The sequence below is a fragment of the Zootoca vivipara genome, chromosome 1, assembly GCF_965207765.1.
Source record: "Zootoca vivipara chromosome 1, rZooViv2.hap1.1, whole genome shotgun sequence".
Lineage (NCBI taxonomy): Eukaryota > Metazoa > Chordata > Lepidosauria > Squamata > Lacertidae > Zootoca > Zootoca vivipara.
The window spans coordinates 130,601,132-130,625,262 of NC_142582.1; the positions used below are offsets into that span (position 1 = coordinate 130,601,132).

Here is a 24,131-nt window from a genome sequence, read left to right on the forward strand (position 1 = left end):
TTTTTAAACGGAGCGTTTTATCGCACTGTTCATTTTGTAAACCGCTTTGAGGTTTTATTACAACCGCGTGGCATATAAATCTTGCGAAACAAATGAATAACAAGAAACAAAAGCTGTCTGGTCATCTAAAACAGCCTTCACCAAACTGATGCAGCCCAGTTGTTTCAGACTCAATTCCCATCAACTGCGCTAGCCAGGGCTGCAGCTCAAAACATCTGCAAAACAACTGGGTCTTGTCGCCTTCCCTTCCTTGCAACAGGCCCAGCATTTCTCCCCAAGTGCCCCAGCTGTTTTGCTTGCTTGCTTCTGGCTGGTTGGAAACTGTCGCTGAGGCAACAGGGTTCCAGCCTGCAGCTCAAGCCCAGATGTGGCTGATAAATGGGCTTTGGTGCAAACTATGAAGTGCACAGGAACACGGCAAACTGCCTTCCATCGACTCAGATATTTGCTCCATCTAGGTGAAGTGGCTCTCTGGGGTTGGACTTGATGACCCCTGGGGGTCCCTTCCAACTCTACGATTCTACGATTCCGTGATTGCTGGCGCCTGTTTGTCTGGAGAAACAATGATGATGATCTGTGCTTTTTTTATATAGAAAAATGGTGCCGGTACTCACCACAAGTAGGTGCCGTACTTTTAACTTTGGGGGGGGGGGGTTGCCAGCAGTACTGCGTGCCCTCAAGTAGCCCCAGAAAAAAGCACTGATGATGATATATTATTTATACCCCACCCATCTGGCTGGGTTCCCAATCGATTATTAAAAACAGAATAAAACGTCAAACATTAAAAACTTCCCTAAACAGGGCTGCCTTCAGATGTCTTCTAAAAGTCAGATAGTTGTTTATTTCCTTGACATCCGGTGGGAGGGCATTCCACAGGGCGGGTGCCACCACCGAGAAGGCCCTCTGCCTGGTTCCCTGTAACCTCACATCTCTCTCCTCGGAGCTGGACCTCAGTGTCTGGGCTTGGACGATGGGGGTGGAGACGCTCCTTCAGGTACAGTATACTGGACCGAGGCCATTTAGGGCTTTCAAGGTCAGCACCAACACTTTGAATTGTGCTTGGAAATGTACTGGGAGCCAATGTAGGTTTTTCAAGATGATGATGATGATACATACAGTGGTACCTCTGGTTAAGAACTTAATTCGTTCTGGAGGTCCGTTCTTAACCTGAAACTGTTCTTAACTTGAGGTACCACTTTAGCTAATGGGGCCTCCTGTTGCCTCTGCGCCACCACACAATTTCTGTTCTCATCCTGAAGCAAAGTTCTTAACCTGAGGTACTATTTCTGGGTTAGCAGAGTCTGTAACCTGAAGCGCCTGTAACCTGAGGTACCACTGTATATTTATATACCCCACCTTTTCTCCTGATGGGGCTCAAGGTGGCTTAAAAGTAAGAACTGCTCAAAACACAGAAAAGCAAATCATTAAAACATACTTAAATACAGACAGAATTAAAGCCACATGCATATGTATGATCTGTTTAAAACAATAGAAACAGCATAGCACCACTGTGCTTTCCTTAAAAGCAGTCAGTTCCCAAAAACCTGTTGGAAGGAAAAGGCCTTCAACTGCTGGTGGGAGGGAGGGAGGAGTCTAGCTTCTTTCGGGAACTCCAAAGTTGTCTGGGAGGAGCCACCACCAAGAAGGCCCTCCCCCCCCAGTGTGCCTGGTAGGGTGGCAGGACAGAGAGAAAGGCCTTACGTTCCCTGGCAGGTGGGTATGAGGGAATGTAGTATTTCAGATAGCTTGGACCTATAATGCTGTGTAGAGCTTCATAGCTCATAACCAGAACTTTGAATTGTGCCTGGAAACAGACATATAATCTTGGAGCTGTTGTAACAAGCATGTTCGCCTCCAGGGGCGAAGTCCAACCGTTGTGTTAACAACACCAAAGTAACCTCCCCAGGTTGTGTATGGGGTTTTTGTAGAATCATAGGATTGTAATGTTGGGACCCCCAGAAGTCATCTAGTCCAACCCCCTGCAGTGCAAGAATCACAGCTAAAGAATGGCTGGCATATGACCATCCAACCACTGTTTGAAATCCTCCAAGGAAGGAGAGTCCACTTCTGAGGTCTTCCGTTCCACCGTTGAACAACTCTTGCCATCAAAGAACCTGCCGCTTGGACGCTGCCGCAAATCACGGTCTACACATTTAGCAAGGAATGGGAATGAGCATAGCAGCTTGTGAAATCACTCCATTTTATGGCTGCCTTTAATCTTTCAGTGCCCTTAAATCAATTCCACACCGGTTTATTTGATTTTTTCCCTCCTCTTTCAAATGATCTGTAGCATTTGATGGCTCACGATCCGCCAAGTTTAAGAGAGGTGATTAAGCAGCATTCAATGTGTCCTGTGCATTGCTCGGGACGGAACGAAGAATCCGTCCTAGAACATTTGTTCTCTGTGCTTGTGTTCCTCGTAAAAACACCATTTTTAGGACGTTCGCTCAGTGGGAAAGCAGAGCCGGGAGCTGGAGGAAAATCCAGGGGGAGGAGGAGCCGGCAATTGAGAGTCTCCCGTGAATTCGACACTGTGCTGTTATGCACAGTCTCATCTTCAAGATGTGATATGTGGTATTGTTGTATTCTGCCTTGGTCAGGCCTCACTTGGAATCCTGTGTCCGGTTCTGGACACCCCAGTTTAAGAAGGATGTGGACAAGCTGGAAGGTGTGCAGAGGAGGGCGACCAAGATGATCAAGGGTCTGGGAACCTAGCCATATGAGGAACGGTTGAGGGATCTGGGGATGTTTAGCTTGGAAAAGATGAGACAGAGAAGAAATATGCTAGCCATCTTCAAATATCCGAAGCGTTGTCACACGGAAGATGGAGCGAGCTTGTTTTCTGCTGCTCCAGAGGGGAGGGCCTGAACTAAAGGATTCACGTTACAAGAAATAACATTCCAACTAAATATTAGGAAGAACTTTCAGACAGTAGGAGCTGTTTGACGGTGGAATGGACTCAGAAGGTGAGGTGTCTGGGTGACGTTACCTCCAGCCAAGGAAGGGGGAGGAAAGACACGCCCACTTTTGTCCCAAGAGTTACCACCTACTAGTTTCCATGCCAACATATTTCCTCTAGCTTACGTAAGAAATGGAACAATGGACACACCTGTCTGGTGCTATTCGTTTTGGGAAAGGAACTGGTTTGGCATTTCATACAGACCATCCTTTTCTACAGGAACCAATGTTACAACTACAGGACAGTGGTAGCTCGGTCTTCAACCATCTTGGAAGTCGAAGGTTTTGGTTTTTTAATGCCAAAATCCCGGAAGTAAATGCTTCTGTTTTTGAATGTGCCTCGGAAGTCGAACGGCTTCTGCTGAGGGTTCTTCAATTTTCTCAATTAAATTTGCAGGCTGCCCTTTGCACCTTGGTTTTCGAACGTTTCAGACGTCGAACGGTCTTCCGGAACGGATTACATTTGAAAACCGAGGAACCACTGTATTGAATCATAAGTTTGGAGGGAATCCTGGGGGTCATTTGGTCCAAGCCTAATCACATAACAATAATACAACAATATATATACCAATATAACAGTATAACATTAAATAACAATGATGTAACGTTATAGCATTTATACAGCACCTTTTTTTTACTTTTTGCATCTTCAAAGTGCTCCAGACACACAATCTCAACAGTCCTCCCAACAAACCTGTAAGGTAGGCCAGGATGATTGACGCACAGACCCACCTCACTGAAGATCAAATGATCCTGCAGTCTTTTGAGAGTACAGTGGTACCTCGGTTTACAAACACAATTGGTTCCGGAAGTCTGTACTTAACCTGAAGCGTACTTAACCTGAAGCGAACTTTCCCATTGAAAGTAATGGAAAGTGGATTAATCTGTTCCAGACGGGTCCGCGGAGTACTCAACCTGAAGCGTACTTAACCCAAAGTATGAGTGTAATTGGTTCCGGAAGTCCGTACTTAACCTGAAGCGAACTTTCCCATTGAAAGTAATGGAAAGTGGATTAATCTGTTCCAGACAGGTCCGCAGAGTACTCAACCTGAAGCTTACTTAACCCGAGGTATGAGTGTAATTGGTTCTGGAAGTCCGTACTTAACCTGAAGCGAACTTTCCCACTGAAAGTAATGGAACGTGGATTAATCCATTCCAGACGGGTCCGTGGAGTACTTAAACTGAAAATACTCAAACCGAAGTGTACTTAAACTGAGGTATGACTGTAGATTGAGAGCATATTGGCAGGCACGGTGCTAGGGCTTTTTGCGCCCTAGGCTAAATCACCTTCTGGCGCCTCCCCCCGGCACATGCGTCATGACGCGTGCACAATGCCGCTGACGCCGCTGCGTCCCCTCCATAGGCGGGAGGGCGCCGAGCTCTCATTTCGGCTCGCACGCCTCCCGCCTATGGAGGGGACGCTGTGAGCTCTTCAGCGGCTGCGGCAGCGAGCGAGCGTCGGCAGCAACAGCGCCCATAGCTGAAAGCTTCCGCTACGGGTGCTGCCGCCACCACCGCCACCGTTCCCTCGTTGCAGCCGCTGAGGAGCGCACAGCGTCCCCTCCATAGGCGGGAGGGCGCTGAGCTCTCATTTCGGCCTGCGCGCCTCCTGCCTATGGAGGGGACGCTGTGAGCTCTTCAGCAGCAGCGGCAGTGAGTGAGCGGCGGCGGCGGCAGCAACAGCGCCCATAGCTGAAGGCTTCAGCTACGGGCGCTGCCGCCGCCACCGCTCCCTTGTTGCTCCCGGCGCGGGTGGCAGCGCGGCCAGCCGGCGGGCAGGCTCGACAGCGCCCCCTCCATTTCTGCGCCCTAGGCCAAGGCCTAGTTTCCCTAAATGGAGGTGCCGGCCCTGCATATTGGTTAAATTGTAGTCAAGGGGGGAGGGAGTCATGCTGGGGAGAGAGGGAAGTTTTGGAACCCACAACTGCATATTTTAAAGGTCCAACAGACTGTATCTCCACGCTTTACTTTGATGCATGTTTTGTGATTTTAAATCTCTGCTGGAGTTCTCTCACCAAAGAGTACCTGCATCTTGGCATCCAGGAATTCTTTTATACCTGTATTTTTCCTTGAAGCAGGATAACCCCCAGAATAGCATGGAGAAGGGGAGAAGAGAAAAGGGGGTTTGTTTTCTCTGGCGTGCTGGAATGTTTGTCCTGACTGAATGATCAACATAGCACAATGTTAATCTTGCAGGAAAAGAAAAACAGAGTTTGCCCAAAGGGGGCCGGCTGCTTCTGCAGGATTTCACCCTTAGATGGGAACGCAGCTCAAACATTTTGAAGGCTATGAATGCTGGGCGTCGATAAATGAGATCTGGGTTCAAATGCTGGGGGGGGTTGGGGCGGGGAAACACCTTGCCTAAGAGGAGGGCAAGACTATCCATGGATATTAGCCAAGAAGGCTACAATGTTCTCCCCAGGGTGCATTTAAATTACTGTTTTTAACTACAGTGCTGTCGTTTTTATTATTCTGTATTTTATAACTGATGTTATAAAACTTGCCTCGGTGAAGCCTGCAGAGCCAGGCGGAGGGAGGATAATGCTTGTGCTCACACCTCGCCTGCCTAGCTGCTTGATATATTGAGGTGGTTGCTTTCGCATGCCTGCACATGTTGCAACTTCCAGCTGTCTCACACTTTGGGAATGCACAATCCCAGAGCTCAGATGTCACAAGCCACATTTCCAAGAACCTGGAGCGTCCTCACAATTCAGTGCTTTAAAGCAGAGATCTTTCACCATCAAGGCTGTTGCTGCCCTGTTGTATTCCAGCTAAGGTTTACCAACCCAAAAGAGCACCTTCATTCATTTGTTCGTTTATTCCTTCATTCACTCCCGCCCTGTGGAACGCCCTCCCACCAGATGTCAAAGAGAAAAACAGCTACCAGACTTTTAGAGGACATCTGAAGGCAGCCCTGTTTAGGGAAGCTTTTAATGTTTAATAGGGACCCAGGTGGCGCTGTGGTTAAACCACTGAGCCTAGGGCTTGCTGATCAGAAGGTCGGCGGTTCGAATCCCTGCAACGGGGTGATCTCCCGTTGCTTGGTCCCAGCTCCTGCGAACCTAGCAGTTCGAAAGCACCTCAAAATGCAAGTAGATAAATAGGAACCGCTACAGCTGGAAGGTAAACGGCGTTTCCATGTGCTGCTCTGGTTTGCCAGAAGCGGCTTTGTCATGCTGGCCACATGACCTGGAAGCTATACGCCGGCTCCCTCGGCCAATAATGCGAGATGAGCGCGCAACCCCAGAGTCGGTCACGACTGGACCTAATGGTCAGGGGTCCCTTTACCTTTACCTTTACCTAGATTGTTGTATTTTAATACTTCTGCTGGAAGCCACCAGAGTGGCTGGGGAAACCCAGCCAGATGGGCGGGGTATAAATAATAAATTACTTTTATTATTATTGTTGTTGTTGTTATTCCATTTACGTTCCACCTGCCCTCCAAGGAGCTCAAGATGGTGCAAATGCTTCTCACTTCCCCACTTTTCCTTAGAACATCCCTATTTTCATCGGAGAAATGTTGGAGGGTATGGAATTATCCGACCCCAAAGCCAAGGAGATAAGTAACTACAGTATATAAGCTTTAGAAGATATCTGAAGGCAGCCCTGTATAGGGACGTTTATTTTAAAAATGTTTATTGTTTTATTTTGTTTTTATATATGTTGAAAACCGCTCAGAGTGTCTGGGGCAACCCAGTCAGATGGGCAGGGAATAATAATAATAATAATAATAATAATAATAATAATAATACCCCGCCCTCCCCAGTCAAAACTGGGCTCAGGGCGGCTAACACCCATAAAATTACAATAAAACATAAAAAGCAATTAATTAAAATACAGATTAAAATACAGTATTTAAATTTAAAATGCAGCCTCATTTTAAGTAGTCCATAAATCCAAGCCGTGAGGGAGGAAAAACACAGGGGTCAGACTAAGTCCAGCCCAAAGGCCAGGCGGAACAGCTCTGTCTTGCAGGCCCAGCGGAAAGATGACAAATCCCGCAGGGCCCTGGTCTCCTGTGAGAGAGCCTTCCACCAAGTTGGGGCCAATACTGAAAAGGCCCTGGCCCTAGTAGAGGCCAATCTAGCCACCTTATGGCTCGGGATCTCCAGAATATTGTTGTGGATCTTAAGGTCCTCCGCGGGGCATACTAGGAGAGGCGGTCCTGTAGGTACGAGGGTCCCAAGCCGCATAGGGCTTTAAAAGTCAAAACCAGCACCTTAAACCTGATCCTGTACTCCACCGGGAGCCAGTGCAGCTGGTAAAGCACTGGATGAATGTGATCCCGCAGCCGGGACCCTGTAAGGAGCCTCGCCGCGGCATTCTGCACCCGCTGGAGTTTCTGGGTCAGCTTCAAGGGCAGCCCCGCGTAGAGCGAGTTACAGTAATCAAGCCTGGAGGTGACCGTCGCATGGATCACTGTGGCCAGATCAGGGCGAGAGAGGTAGGGGACCAACTGTTTGATACGGCGGAGATGGAAAAAGGCCACCTTTGCTGTGGCTGCAACCTGCGCCTCCATGGAAAGGGAGGCGTCAAAGGTTACACCCAAACTCTTGACAGAAGGCGTTGGCACTAATTGAGCCCCTGCAAGAGATGGGAGTTGGCCCCCCAACCCCATGTCGTCCCGACCCAGCCAGAAGGATTGAGCTTCAGCCGACTCCCATGTAACCATCCAGCCACAGCTTCCAAGCACCTGGTCAGTGTGTCCGGGGCCGAGGCAGAGCAGCCGTCCATCAACAGATAGATCTGGGTGTCATCAGCATATTGATGATAACCCAGCCCAAAACTCCGGACAATCTGGGCAAGGGGGCGCATGAAGATATTAAAAAGCATCGGGGAAAGGATTGCGCCTTGCGGGACTCCACACACCAAGGAGTGCCGCGGCGACAACCCCCTCCCTAGCGCCACCCTCTGTCCCCGACCTGAGATAAAGGAACGCAGCCATTGTTGGACTGTGCCCTGAATCCCCACGTTGGCAAGGCGGTGGTCTAAAAGTTCGTGATCGACCATATCGAAGGCTGCTGACAAATCTAAAAGAATCAGCAGTCCTGACCCTACCCAATATTTATTATTATTATTATTATTATTATTATTATTATTATTATTATTATTATTATTAATGGAATAGGGCATCCCTATTTTCCTCAGAGAAATATTGGAGGGTATGCACCATAAATACAATAAAACAAAATAATAATAGCATAATATAATTCAAAACAGTCACAGTTAATTGCACACTTATTCAAAATCCACTTGAAACTGTGTTGTTTAATTAAGTCAACAAAGCTGAGGGATTTGATCCAGTGATACCAGTTTTTTTGAAGTCTTCTGATCTTTTGCACCTCGAGGAACCCCTCGCTGCCCTTTCTTCTTAGCACCCCTCATGTAATCCGACCGCCCACTTTGGGAACCACTGAGCTAAATAATGCTCAAATGTGGACAAGACCAAAGTCCGATTTTTAATTTCAATTTTAAAAAGCAATACATCAAACAGGATGGAGAAACCAAGAAACAGCAGAGCGGGGAGACAACAGCTGTATATATTTAGATTGCTGGAAAGTGTGATATGTTCAGACTTACATCCCATGCAACAGCCAAGCCATAAAGACATCATGAGATGCTTGCAAGGTCAAATCAACCTTCCTCTGTCCCCATGTCTTGCTCGGACAGTGGCCTGTTCCAAATGTACCAGAGAAGCGAACAAACGCATCCAGTTCTAGCAGAGTAATCCCATCCCCAATAATTGCTTCCAGCTTCTGATACTCGGAGGTTTATAGCCATGCTCTGTGAGATGATGGATTCAGAGCTTATTTCGAGTCCCTTGGAATGCCAGAGCCGAGCTCTGGAACATGCAGAGCAACAAGAAATATGTTCAGCTTTGGAACGGGCCCAGAGCTTTGTGAAATAGACATACATTTCGGAAAGCAAAAAAAGGACCAGTCCCCATCGCACATGGGAGGTGCCTCTTCAACTTCATGTCTGCCCACCGTCAACTCAGGAGAAACGGTTGTGTGAACAAGACTAGATTAGAACTCATGACCGCCCAGTGAAGCTGAACGTCAGAATATTTGTTGTTGTTGTTGTTGTTTAGTCGTTTAGTCGTGTCCGACTCTCTGTGACCCCATGGACCATAGCACGCCCGGCACTCCTGTCTTCCACTGCCTCCCGCAGTTTGGTCAGACTCATGTTTGTAGCTTCAAGAACACTGTCCAACCATCTCGTCCTCTGTCGTCCCCTTCTCCTTGGAATATTCACAGCAGATCAAAGAAAGTACCATATTTTCCCGTGTATAAGACGCCCCCATGTATAAGACGTCCCCTATTTTGGGGGACTAAAATTAAAGAAGAGAGTGGCCCAAAGTTGTTGAGCATTTTTTAGGGGGGACTGCACACTCGCCAACAGGGCCGTTGCTGGGGGTTGGCAAAGTGGGCAGCCACTCCCCACACACCACTGCGGGGAGCGCCAGCTGCCAATCAGCTGGCTGGCGGGCAGGGCTATTCCTAGGCCCGGGCTGGGTGGCGCAAGGCGCCAGGGCGCCTGGCCATCAGGGGCGCAGAAGGGGCACACCTGGAACGGACACATCAGGGGCGCAGAAGGGGCACATCTGGAACGGCGCGGACCCATCTGGAACGGATTAATTCACTTTCCATTACTTTCAATGGGAAAGTTCGCTTCAGTTTATGAACGCTTCAGTTTATGAACAGACTTCCGGAACCAATTACACCCATGCTTCGGGTTAAGTACGCTTCCGGTTGAGTACTCTGCGGACCCACCTGGAACGGATTAATCCACTTTCCATTACTTTCAATGGGAAAGTTCGCTTCAGTTTATGAATGCTTCAGTTTATGAACAGACTTCCGGAACCAATTGTGTTCATAAACTGAGGTACCACTGTAATGTGAGATGAGCGCTGCAACCCCAGAGTCGGTCACGACTGGACCTAATGGTCAGGGGTCCCTTTACCTTTATTACTATACAAAGGCACTGTTTACAGCAACAAAACATGCAGCAAAGAACACGAACCTTAAAACAATCTGATCCGATACAAAAAGCCATACTGGAAGATAATTTTAAAATGGAGCGATTTTTAAAATGCGCAATAACCTATTAGAATATAATAGTACAATCATTGCTTTTATTTCTAATGTTTTGAATCTGGTTTATATTTGTTTTATGGTTCTCTTTTGTAAGCTATCTTGAAAATACAAATTTAAATGCACGTGTCCAAATAAAGACTTGTTTTTAAAAAACATAAAAAAGATATACGGTAATAGGACGCAGTAAAATTAACTCTCAGAAAACCAGCAAATAATAAGCAGCCATTCACAATTACAATAATTACTAAACTATTATCAATAAAAATAACTGCAAGTCACAATGCCTAAAATACCACAATAGGTTCAAACAGAGAAACAAAGACACACACTTATAAAATTATTGTTTTTTTAATCCCTGCATTCCTCTTCTCCCTTCACAGTTGCTTCTGCTGTTCTTAAACTCATGGTCTGGGAGAGGCTAATTGCTCAGCTCCACGTAATGAGAGTCAACTGGCTGGCAAAGACTTGTCTTAACAGAATTGCACCTTCCATCCCATGAAGTGTATTTGGGACACATCCTTCCCCAGCCAACCTGCAGGTTCACCAGTGCCAGATTTATGTATAAGCTAAACAAGGTATATCTTAGCTGGACTAGACGGGCCATTATCCTGATCCCACAAGCTCTTATGTTCTTCTGTTACATGATGCAGACCATTTCAGGTGCTGCAAAATAGCTTCATTAAGAACCCTTTCAGGTAGGCAGCCAGGAGTTTCCGATGCAAATCTCTGAGCCAAAAAGCGGGATTTTTCGGTCCATCTGCCTTTGTTGTCGTATCTCCTCCCCTCCCATTCTTCCAAACCGGCTAAGTTGGAAGAACATAGGCTTCCTAAAACGTTTCCTGGATCAGAGTTCCAGGAATGCCTGGAGCCCAGTCCTAACTGTGAGCCAAAGAACATGCGATGCGCAGTTTTATGTAGTTCTTATTCCAAGGTTTTTATTTATTTTCTCCCCCTTTTTGCCAAATCTAGCAGTGGTGGCTGCAATCTGGTGTAGAAAACCATATTTTTTCTGCCCAGGGAAGAAAAAGTAGCTGAAAGAGAGGAGGTTTTTTGTGTGTTTTTTTAGCAGAACAACCAGAAGAGGGGAAAGAATTCAGAATAAATAAAATTTATTCAGAATAAATAAAATTTATTCAGAATAAATAAAATTCACAATAAAATCGACAAATACATGTTCCAATGGAAGCAGCTGAAAAAGTTTGCAGGGGGCCGGTCCACTGTCCCTCAGACCTTGTGGGGGGCCGGACTATATGTTGCCATGATTTTCATTGACCCACATTTTTGGCAAAAACCCTTATTGGGACCAACCCCAACATTGCCCACATGTGATTTTTTTTTGGGGGGGGGGGTGTTGTTCCCTCACACACCCACGCTGCTTCCTTTGCATTTTACGCATTGACAGTAATTATTTCTCTCGTAAGGCGGGGTGGGGGGCTGAGGTAAGCGTGCCATTCTTGTCAGCCATGGAGAGCGTGTGCGCATGCGTGGGTGAAGGGAAAAGCCATTGGCCACGCTAAGTCAGGCCAGCGCCGCTCAAGCAAAAATGTTCCTTTTTTTATAATAATTTTTATTGGGTTTTACAAGAAAAAAAATACAAAAAGTAGCAAACAATATATTCCCTAAAATTCTTCGCATATAACTAACAATAATATAAAAAGGAAAAGAAAAAAAAGAACAAAAGATTATTCATATTACACAACTTCAAATCTAAACATTTTGGACTTCCTCATTTCCCCCTCTTGAGTTCTAAATAATTCTCTAACTCATGCAGTTTCCAATTCTAAACTCACATTCTTTCTTCCAAATTATAACTTCTTTTAAATTATTATCCCTTTGCACACAAAAATGTTCTTTTCCCCGTGTGAGGGAAGACGAGGCGGTGGCGGCTATTTACCTTTCCATGGCTCACACGCACCGTGTAGCTAACAAGTGACCTCCCCAGCCGAGCGCAGATGTGCTTTGGAGTGCAGCCGCCCAGGCACTCCCTGCTTCATCTGGCGGGGAGCACCGCCGCCACAGACACCAGTGGCCATCGCTCCTAAGGCGCCTCCGAGCCCCTGCCACCACAACTGCCCTTCCTGAGGTCAGTTGCCGGCAGCTAAATGGTGGAAATCCAAACTGTGGCTCCTTTTACCTCTTCCCCACCCCACACCCCGGAAGAAAAGATTGCTGTGTGTGTGCGACATACGGAGAAAGGGTTTGTCTTGTGCAGCTGCCCGCCTCACTTTTGACCCCCAAGCTTGGCTGAGTCGCAAAAACCATCGTGCGCGCACAATGCCGGCTGCCTGGATTCCCAGCGTCCGCAATCCGGATTTCATAGAATCATAGAATCCTAGAGTTGGAAGAGACCACAAGGGCCATCCAGTCCAACCCCCTGCCAAGCAGGAAACACCATCAAAGCATTCTTGACATATGCCTGTCAAGCCTCTGCTTAAAGACCTCCAAAGAAGGAGACTCCACCACACTCCTTGGCAGCAAATTCCACTGCCGAACAGCTCTTACTGTCAGGAAGTTCTTCCTAATGTTTAGGTGGAATCTTCTTTCTTGAAGATTGAATCCATTGCTCCGTGTCCGCTTCTCTGGAGCAGCAGAAAACAACCTTTCACCCTCTTCTATATGACATCCTTTTATATATTTGAACATGGCTATCATATCACCCCTTAACCTTCTCTTCTCCAGGCTAAACATACCCAGCTCCCTAAGCCGTTCCTCATAAGGCATCGTTTCCAGGCCTTTGACCATTTTCGTTGCCCTCTTCTGGACACGTTCCAGCTTGTAAGTATCCTTCTTGAACTGTGGTGCCCAGAACTGGACACAGTACTCCAGGTGAGGTCTGACCAGAGCGGAATACAGTGGTACTATTACTTCCCTAGATCTAGATGCTATACTCCTATTGATGCAGCCCAGAATTGCATTGGCTTTTTTAGCTGCTGCATCACACTGCTGACTCATATCAAGTCTGTGGTATACCAAGACTCCTAGATCCTTTTCACATGTACTGCTCTCAAGCCAGGTGTCTCCCATCCTGTATTTGTGCCTTTCATTTTTTTTGCCCAACTGTAGTACTTTACATTTCTCCTTGTTAGAAGGATTTAGAAGGCAATTGGGCCTGATCTGGCCCACAGGCCTTAGTTTGCTGACCCATGGTGTAAACTATACCCCTATTTTTAATGGTGGGTTGTTGTGTCCGACTCTTCACGACCCCATGGACCAGAGCACGCCAGGCACTCTTGTCTTCCACTGCCTCCCGCAGTTTGCTCAAACTCATGTTGGTGGCTTCGAGAACACTGTCCAACCATCTCGTCCTCTGTCATCCCCTTCTCCTTGTGCCCTCCATCTTTCCCAACATCAGTGTCTTTTCCAGGGAGCCTTCTCTTCCCATGAGGTGGCCAAAGTATTGGAGCCTCAGCTTCAGGATCTGTCCTTCCAGTGAGCACTGGTGGGTTATTCAATCCTAAATGCCAGCAATTAAATGAAATAAAACCTTGCATTATCGTATAAATGCCTAGACAGAGAAATTGCAGTACCCCTGGGGACAAGCAAATGGCTACTTGATGACGCGTAAATACCGTAAATAGCAATATCCATTATGGAAGCGACCATTGCAACAGAGTCGGGAGCACTAAAAATAACAGTGTTCTTTTTGCAAACCACCAGGCCAGGCTGAGATTGCCCCAACTTGACTAAACGTTAACCAAAATGGTTAACAAATCAACAGCACGGTCAAATGACGGACTGGTTCAGTAAAGCAAACCCCTTTCCTAAATCAAGACATAACATCAAACCATAACATAACAGCAGTATATATCATCCCGAAAATTGCATGGGGACGATTCTGCAGAATGGATTTCAGGAACCAATACATCCTCAATAGTTTTGATTCTATTGAGACCCTAGATTAGTTTTTTATTTTATTTTAACTGGGCTCAACTTGTTCACAACGCACTCCCTATTCCGTAAACGGCATCTGAGAGTCTACACCAAATCCTATTATCCCGGACGAGTATGCTGCCAAGTTGTCGAAATTTAGAAGGCTCTCTGTGAGTCACTGTGGTTTTCAGCTCAGCCCCAAACAGCCATAAATACTTTTGCTTTCCGTTCTGCATAAGCTACAGTTTGTATTGGCAGCAAAGCGACAATGTGCACCTAAGATTTGTGGGGGTGTCAAAAACTGTGCAGTTGATAACAGCTCCACTGACAGTGCCCATGGCCAGTCAGCACTCCAACTGCACTTTTTGCACTTTTAGGGGTTTTTCCTTTTAAAACAAAAAAAGTAACTACCATGGGCTGGTTTGTTTTTTTGCCAAAAATTCATACTGCTCTACAACAGTGGCTCCCAAAGTGTGTGGCAACCGGGATTGTGGGATAACTGGGAGGGGGGGTAAGAGGAAAGGGGGAAGCAGGAGGTTGCTAGCAGATTTGGAAACAGTGGTATCGCTGGATCAAGTCTCTCAATTTTAAGGAATTAACCAAACTAAATAGTTTTAACTAGATTTTGAATAAATGCACAATTAATTGTTACTGTTTTGAATTTCGTTGTGTTATTATCTAGTGTAGCGTCCCAGTTAAGGGAAGTTATAGACCCCACTTGGAATACTGTGTCCAGTCCTGGGCGCCACAATTTAAGAAGGATGTTGACAAGCTGGAATGTGTGCAGAGGAGGGCAACCAAGATGATCAAGGGTCTGGAAACCAAGCCTGATGGGGAATGGTTAATAATAATAATAATAATAATAATAATAATAATAATAATAATAATTTATTTATATCCCGCCCATCTGGCCAGGTTCCCCCAGCCACTTCCAACAAAATATTAAAATACAGAAATCCATCAAACATTAAAAGCTTCCCTAAACAGGGCTGCCTTCAAAGGTAGCCCCACGTAGAGCGCATTGCAGTAGTCCAAGCAAGAGATAACTAGAGCATGCACCACTCTGGCAAGACAGTCCGCGGGCAGGTAGGGACTCAGCCTGCGTACCAGATGGAGCTGATAAACAGCTGCCCAGGACACAGAATTGAGCTGCGCCTCCATGGACAGCTGTGAGTCCAAAATGACTCCCAGGCTGCGCACCTGGTCCTTCAGGGGCACAGTTACCCCATTCAGGACCAGGGAGTCCTTCACACCCGCCCGCCTCCTGTCCCCCACAAACAGTACTTCTGTCTTGTCAGGATTCAAACTCAATTTGTTAGCCACTATGGTTGAGGGAGCTTGGTATGTTTAGCCTGCAAAAGAGGAGACTGAGAGGAGATAGGATAGCCAGTTTCAAATATCTCAAGGGTTATCAGATGGAAGATGGAGCAAGCTTGTTATCTCCCGCTCCGGAGAGTAGGCCCCAACTCAATGGCTTCAAGTTACAAGAAAGGAGATTCTGACTAAACATCAAGAAGAACTTTCTGATGGTTTCCAGTTCCTATCTGCCTAAAATGGAGGCAGTCCTCACAACATCGCGGGGATGGAAGGCGGAGAAAAATAAGAATGATAGAGGAAATTCCTTCCAGGGAAGGAAAGGGCTTCACTCAAAGTCCGTCTCGGTACCTGACTCTCATTCCAGCATGGAATGCGGGGGGCAGGGAGCCGCTGAGTGTAAATGCACTTTGCCCACCTCTCCTCTTCAGCAGCTTCAAGGTCAGGGCTTCCCTCTTTTTTCTCCTTCCTCTTTCTCTCTGTTCCTTCTCCTCCTCTCCTCCTTCTCCCTGTGTCAGGTTTTCCTGGCCCCGGAGTGCCACTGGGCGAGTGGCCAGGTGCTCTCGCTCCCGGCTCAATTTGGGTCGTGGGGTGTGTGTGTCAGCGGTTCCCCCAGTTGATGCGCCGGGCATCCCTGGTTCCCCCTTGGCAGTGGCGGCGGCAGCGGCAGTCTCAGCAGCCCGGAGCCAGCCTGGTAGCGCAGTTGGCTCTGGCTGGCTTCAGGAGCTGCTCGCTGCCATGGCGCCTGCCATTTTGCCTCGCTGGAAGTCCCCATATGATGTGTCTTGTGCAACATTCATTCCCTACTAATAAATCTACAAAAATCCAGGGACATTAATGAAATCCGGGGACATTCCGGGGACGGATTTGTAAATCCGGGGACTGTCCCCGGGAAATGGGGACATCTGGTAACCATAGACTAGATGACCGTTGGGGTTCCCTTCCAACTCTACAGTTCAATGATCTATGATTCCTTAGTGGGTCGTGCAAACCTCTATTCTGAATAATGCTTTCCACCAGGTAGGTGACGCTGGGAATGAGTTTATTGAACCCCCAAAATGTTTGGGAAGCCCTGGTCTGCAGCAGCTTCAATTCCTTGCAGTGAAGGTGGCGTGGCCATGCCTTCATAGCTTGAAGAGGCTCTAGATTCAACCCCCGGGATCTCTAGGTAGGTCTGAGAAAGCCCCACCTGAAACCCTAGAGAACTTGCAACAAAAGCAATCCAGGTGCTAGACTTGCCCAATACAAACCCACGAAGAGCCTGGCCACTGGATCAGACCAAAGCCCCATCTTTCATTCAGCATCCTTTCATTCTCACCGTGGCTGGTCAGGTACCTATGAAAAGTCCACAAACAGGACCTGAGCACCAGAGCACTCTCTCCCCATTCTCAATTCCCAGCTACTGGTCTTCAGAAGCATTTACTGCCCCCGTGTTCTCTCTGCTGAAATGCGAGAGGCTCCATCAATGTCAACATTGTGCCAGCTCTAGAAGACACTCCTGTCTGGACAAATGATCTCCTGATCTCCAGGCTGCTTTAATTATTGTTTTGACTGTTATGCTACTTTAGAAGGCTTGTTTATTATAGTCTTTTAATTATGGGTGTTTTCATGTTCTGATGAAATGGTTTTTGCCACGTTCTGCTGTGTATTTTTTATTATTATGGGAAGCTACCTTGGTATTTTTTCTCAAAATAAAATGTGTTGTATAAATCATTTTACTACTACTATAACTAGTAGTACTAGTAGTAGCAGCACCATTAATACTAGTAGTAGTAGCAGCAACAACTAGGAGCCATGGGAAACTTCATTACTCTCGATCTCCATTCTTATGGGTTTTTAAATGTTCAAACTGGACTTGGATTAAAGAGACCTTTAAACAAAGGACACCTTCAAATAAAATATTTGCCATAAGACATGTGCAAATAAAAGATTTGCCATAGGTTTAGCAAGCAGCTCTGAAAAGATGGCTTCCATGTTAGGGAAAAAACTGCCATGGCATAAAAACTGCCATTGTTGTCATAGTCCATGTTGCAACCAGGCCTAAGATTCCCTACTCTTGGCTTAGCGCCACATGCAAATCCTGCTCGGCAGCTTAACTATAGTTTGTTTACTGCCAACAAGCCACCATCTGAAGCCATGATTTCTTGCTGGCTTACCAAGCGTTTGTTTGTATTAATCATGGCTTGGCGTTATTTGTGAACACAACACCCATGCTTTGTTTCGCTACCCCACCCGAGAAATGTGCCGATCTGCTATGGCAAGGGCCAAGTGGAGCTGGAGAGCAAAAGAAAACTTTTGGAGAACAAGGTTCTCCCCCCCCCCCCAAATATATTTATCTATATATGTACTGTATATAAAAATGTAAAAATCTGGAAATTGTTGGCAGCACTTTTCTCCGTAACCGCTTGACCGATCGTCCTGAAATTTTGACACAACGATCCAGGCCACTCCCCGAGCGTTGTTGGGGACAAAAATCCCTGACATCACACACCTGGGCAGGTATAGACCTGGTTTTCCACCAAGTCAAACAGCGCCCTCAATTGGCGTTATACCAGACAACCCACAGAGTCAGGCCAGGGCCAAGGAATGGAGAGACAGAGCGGAGGCCTCGGGTCACATTTAAATACTAGCCCAAGCCAAGGCCTCGCCTCTACTTTACAGCCTAAAGACTAGGCCTTGGCTCCATTTTACAGACCAGGCCTCAGCTCTACAGCCCTTTAAATACTATCCCGAATGGAGCCCTGGATGGTAGGTGGGGGGAGGAGGAGCCCAAATAGGTAGGTCATGGGCTGACATAGGGTGGGGGGAGCAACTGACCAACAACCAACAACCACCAAAACAGCCATTCCACCCCCAAAGCCCAAGCCCAAAGCCTCTCCCGGCGGCTGCATTAATAAACGCCTGGCAGCATTAGGCAGTCGTTCATCATTTCTCCTAACACATGCTTGGGGGCACAGCGAGGGGTTTTCGCTTTATAATTCAGTGGGCGTTGTGTCACATGCGAGGCTCCGGCGGCCATTTTAAGTAAGGGCAGTCGTGCCCCTTTTAACCTAGGCTTCAATTCCTCCCCCCCCCCTCGATTTACAATCCCCTACCTTCCCCTTGCCACTTCCTGGGTTTTTTTATGGAACTGAACAACTCGGGTGCTTCAGAACGCACCTTCTGTTGCCAAGCCCTTGCAGGGCCAGAAAGAGGCCAGGGCCAGGTAGATAATGTGACCCTGTTTTTAACCCTTTTGTTACTTTTTCCATTTTACTGATTGTTAATATGCTTACCGAGGCCCCCTTTAGATTCAGAGGCCCGCGCCAAGTGGCCCATATGACCCCCCTCCTTCTGTCTGGACCTGTCTGTTGCTACGGGGCTGTGGGGCTTCGCTATTTGACACACACCCCCGTTGGGATTTTTAAAGTAGTTCTCTGGGTCCCAGGGTGCATCATCACCCCCGATCCTTAATCTAAATATATAGAAATGTTCACAATGTCTGCGCAGGGGCCAATGTATGGAGATACAGGGGGGAGGGGACAACAGAGGGCTCAGACAAAAGTAAATACTGGGAAATGGAACCCAGAAACTGACAGTTCCTTCTCCAAGGGTGGGGGCCAATGTAGGAAGATACCGGGGGTAGGGGCCAACACTCCCCAGGGACAACAGAAGGCTCAGACAAAAATGCATGCTGGGAAATAGAACCTAGAAGCTGACAGTTCCTTTTCAAAGGGTGGGGCCCTAGGTATGGCGGTACAGGGGGGAGGGGCCAACACTCCCCAGGGACAACAGAGGGAAGGGTATCCTACCGAAACACAGGGATGAGCCGGGGTGGAGGGAGGAGGGGCAGGATACGTCATGGATCGGGACAGGGGGGGGGATCACAGGAAAGAACCACAGTAACGCGTGGCCGGGTCAGCTAGTTCAGCTAGTCATATATAAAAATGTTTAAATCGTAAGCCTGGGATTATGATGCGGCCTTTGAAATCCTTCAATGCAGGCTGTGTGACGACAGCCTTCCATTTTTAATGTATACAGTATATGGGAAGAAAAAGGAAGAGGGGAGGCAAATAGACAAAGCAAGGGATGGAAAATAAAAGACACCTGTTGGTTCAAATCTATCTAACGCCACCTCGCTACTTACCAACAAGCTTCTGGTCTCCTCTGGAGCAACACAGCACAGATCGTTGCTGGTTTTCTTATCCTTAAAGGGGACCCCTGACCATTAGGTCCAGTCGTGACCGACTCTGGGGTTGCGCGCTCATCTCGCATTATTGGCCGAGGGAGCCGGCGTACAGCTTCCGGGTCATGTGGCCAGCATGACAAAGCCGCTTCTGGCAAAGCAGAGCAGCGCACGGAAACGCTGTTTACCTTCCCGCTGTAGCGGTACCTATTTATCTACTTGCACTTTGACGTGCTGTTGAACTGCTAGGTTGGCAGGAGCTGGGACCAAACAACGGGCGCTCACCCCGTCGCGGGGATTCGAACCGCCGACCTTCTGATCGGCAAGCCCTAGCCTCTGTGGTTTAACCCACAGCGCCAAAAACTGCCGGCCCACAGCCCACCCATGTTGGTGAGAGTGACAGCTGGCACTTTTCAGCCAATCAGAGCACATGCCAGGTAACCATTGCAACATCTTCCCAGGATTTAGGGACATGGCAAACGCCCTTGTGGGCAGGGGAAGATGCTTTTTCCTGGTGGAAATTGACACCGGGACTTTTTCGATCTTCTGCCAGACAGAAACTATCCTTGTGGATTCAGAAACTTGGCTGAAGTGCTGTGCCTGGATCGCTCAGGCTAGATGGGATGGCAAGAGACCAGGGTTTTCCTCCACTACTGATCTCTTGAATTAAGCCTAGAGAAGATGGTAAAATCCCAAAGGATTGTCTGTTTAACCAGGTTTCTTTCAATAATCCAGAAATTAATCCACAAACCCGTCACTTTCTCGATCCAATCCACAATTATCCCAATAAATGATTGTGGAAGGACTGAGGGACTTTTCAGACTAGTTGGGGGTTATTTTTGGTGGTATTCTGCAACATGTCATTAATGCGGTAACCGCACAACTGCAGTGGATTTATACAATACTGGATCATCCAGACATCATTCCACTTTGGTTAGTTGTTCCTCATAGCTCCCAGTACGTTTCCGAGCACAATTCAAAGTGTTGGTGCTGACCTTGAAAGCCCTAAGCGGCCTCGGTCCAGTATACCAGAAGGAGCGTCTCCACTCCTATCGTTCTTCCAAGACACTGAGGTTCAGCTCCGAGGGCCTTCTGGCGGTTCCCTCCCTGCGAGAAGTGAGGTTACAGGGAACCAGGCAGAGGGCCTTCTCGGTGGTGGCGCCCACCTTATGGAACGCCCTCCCATCAGATGTCAAGGAAATAAACAACCGTTTGATGTTTAGAAGACATCTGAAGGCAGCCCTGTTTAGGGAAGTTTTTAATGTTTAATGCTGTATTGTGTTTTAAATGTTTGATTGGGATCATGAGCACAGATCATCATGAATGCACCATAAAATGAAGTGTTGGTTACAGGTAGGTAGCCGTGTTGGTCTGGATCGAAGTAAAATAAAAAAATTCCTCCAGTAGCACCTTAAAGACCAACTAAGTTTTTATTTTGGTATGAGCTTTCGTGTGCATGCACACTTCTTCAGATACAGTGAAATGGAAGTTTCCAGGCACTTATGTAGAGAAGGGGTGGGGAGGGGTGGGGATGGGGAGGGGGGATCACTCAGAAGGGTGGTGGAAATGGGTGATTGACTGACTGATAGCTGTTGATGACCGCAAACGACTGCAAATGGTTTTGCATGAAAAAGCAAGGGTTGAGATGGCTGAAGATCGCTTATCATGTATAATGAGATAAGAACCCGATATCTCTGTTCAAACCAGGTCCCTCCATGGTTTTGAGCTTGGTGATAAGTTGCAATTCAGCAACTTCTCTTTCCAGTCTATTTCTGAAACTCTTTTGTAGTAAGACAGCTACTTTGAGATCTTGTATAGAATGTCCTGGGAGATTGAAGTGTTCTCCTACTGGTTTTTCTGTCTTCTGGTTCCTGATGTCAGATTTATGTCCATTTATCCTTTGGCGTAGGGTTTGGCCTGTTTGTCCAATATAGAGAGCTGAAGGGCACTGTTGGCATTTGATGGCATACACAATGTTAGAGGATGAGCAATTAAATAGTCCTGAGATGGTATGTTGGATGTTGTTGGGGCCAGTAATGGTGTTGTCTGGGTGTATGTGGCAGCAAAGTTGGCATCTGGGTTTATTGCAGGCTCTGGTACCAGTGTCCATGTTAAGTCTGGTGGTTGTATTATTGTGGGTGAGGAGTTGTTTAAGATTGGGTGGCTGTCTGTAGGCAATGAAAGGTCTTCCTCCCAGAGCTTGAGAAAGGGAGCGGTCATTGTCCAGGAGAGGCTGTAGATCTCTGATGATGCGTTGTACTGTTTTAGCTTGGGAGCTGTATGTGATGACTAGTGGTGTTCTGTTATTTTCTTTTTTGGGTCTGTCTTGCAGCAGGTTCTCTCTAGGTATCTGTCTGGCTCTGTTGATCTGTTGTTTAACTTCATCAGGTGGATATTTTAGTTCTAAAAAGGTTTGCTGTAGATCTCTTAGGTGAGATTCTCTGTCTGTAGAGTTGGAACAGATGCGGTTGTAACGTAAGGCCTGGCTGTATACGATGGATTGTTTGGTATGTTTGGGATGGTAGCTAGAAGCATGTAGATATGTTTGTCGGTCAGTTGGTTTTCTGTATAAGGTGGTGTCTATACGTCCATCCTGTATTTTTATAGTAGTGTCCAAAAAATGTATTTCTTGCATAGATTGGTTCATTGTTAGGTTGATGGTGGGGTGAAAGTCATTGAATGTCTGGTGGAAGGTTTCCAGGGTCTGTTGTCCATGTGTCCAGATAATAAAAATATCGTCAATGTATCGCAGGTACAGGAGAGGTTTGAGTGGGTAGGAGTTAAGGAAACGTTGTTCTAAATCTGCCATGAAGATGTTGGCATACTGTGGGGCCATGCGGGTGCCCATGGCTGTGCCGCTGATCTGGAGGAACAGGTCATCACCAAATTTGAAGTGGTTGTGGGTAAGGACAAAGTGGCAGAGTTTGGTCCGCTGTGGTTTTATCTGAAATGGTGTTCCTTATGGCTTGTAAACCATCATTGTGTGGGATGTTGGTATATAGAGATTCCACATCCATAGTGGCTAGTATAGTATTGTTAGGAAGATTGTTCAAATATTGTATTTTCCTCAGAAAATCTGTGGTGTCACGTACGTAGCTGGGAGCACTGATAGCATATGGTTTCAGAACAGAGTCCATATAGCCGGAAACACCCACTGTAATGGTGCCAATACCTGAGATGATGGGGCGTCCTGGGTTTCCTGGTTTGTGTATTTTGGGTAGAAGATAGAAAGTTCCTGGCCGAGGTTCCGCTGGTGTGTTTGTGAGGATCTGTTCTTGGATGTGTAGGGGTAGCTCCTTAATAATCTTGTTCAGTTCTTTTTTGTATGCTTGTGTGGGGTCTGAGTCCAATTTCATGTAAAAGGCAGTATTGGAAAGTTGTCTGTGGGCCTCTTGGATGTAATCAGTTTTGTTCATGATGACGACAGCTCCACCCTTGTCTGCCTCTTTAATTATAATGTCTGGGTTGTCCTTTCAGCATGGTTTAGATTTTGTTGTAAGCGATGGTGTTTTCTGGTCACATCCGTTTGGATTCTGTGGCGGAAGCATTCGATGTACAGATCTAGTGTGGTATTGCGTCCATCAGGAGGGGTCCATGTGGAGTCCCTTTTTGTGTAACTTCTTTTCGGTGGTAGTTGGTGGTCAATGTTCTGTTCATTGATGCGTTTGGAGGGTGATGGTTGTTCCCCAGTAAGTTGAGAGGTGTTGTGTTGTGGGGATGTAGTTTGTTCTACTTTGTCTTGTTCTTGTGTGTGATGAAAATACTCCTTCAGGCGTAAACGGCGGAAAAATGCTTCCAGGTCCCCGCAGAACTGAATCATGTGTTGGGATTTGGCAGGGCAGAATGATAGTCCCCGTGAAAGGACGGATTCCTCAGCTGGGCTGAGTGTTTGCTGTGAAAGATTGACAATGTTGTTGATCTTGTTTTGATTGGTGGCCTGTAGGTTGGAAAGGTTGCAGAGTTTTTTATTTTTCTGGTTCTTCAGTAACTCCAGTTGAGAGTGGTAAATGGTTTGTTTTTCCTTGTGGAACTTCTGCCAGGCCGGGTGATTCCTGATGGAGTTCTCCAGTGCAGAGAGTTCCTCCTTTATTAACTTCTGTTTGGAATACAGAACGCCGATAAGAGATCTACAGCAAACCTTTTTAGAACTAAAATATCCACCTGATGAAGTTAAACAACAGATCAACAGAGCCAGACAGATACCTAGAGAGAACCTGCTGCAAGACAGACCCAAAAAAGAAAATAACAGAACACCACTAGTCATCACATACAGCTCCCAAGCTAAAACAGTACAACGCATCATCAGAGATCTACAGCCTCTCCTGGACAATGACCGCTCCCTTTCTCAAGCTCTGGGAGGAAGACCTTTCATTGCCTACAGACAGCCACCCAATCTTAAACAACTCCTCACCCACAATAATACAACCACCAGACTTAACATGGACACTGGTACCAGAGCCTGCAATAAACCCAGATGCCAACTTTGCTGCCACATACACCCAGACAACACCATTACTGGCCCCAACAACATCCAACATACCATCTCAGGACTATTTAATTGCTCATCCTCTAACATTGTGTATGCCATCAAATGCCAACAGTGCCCTTCAGCTCTCTATATTGGACAAACAGGCCAAACCCTACGCCAAAGGATAAATGGACATAAATCTGACATCAGGAACCAGAAGACAGAAAAACCAGTAGGAGAACACTTCAATCTCCCAGGA

General features: G+C 46.9%; 1 long non-coding RNA gene across 1 annotated transcript in view; it reads left to right on the forward strand.

Annotated features, from left to right (window-relative positions):
• Positions 1 to 12,332: 12,332 nt before the first annotated feature.
• LOC148687764 (uncharacterized) overlaps positions 12,333 to 24,131 on the forward strand; it is a 38,684-nt gene continuing 26,885 nt past the window's right edge. Inside the window, exon 1 of the long non-coding RNA XR_015946649.1 lies at positions 12,333 to 12,584. This is a non-coding gene — a long non-coding RNA (uncharacterized LOC148687764). The remainder of the gene's footprint in view (positions 12,585 to 24,131) is intronic.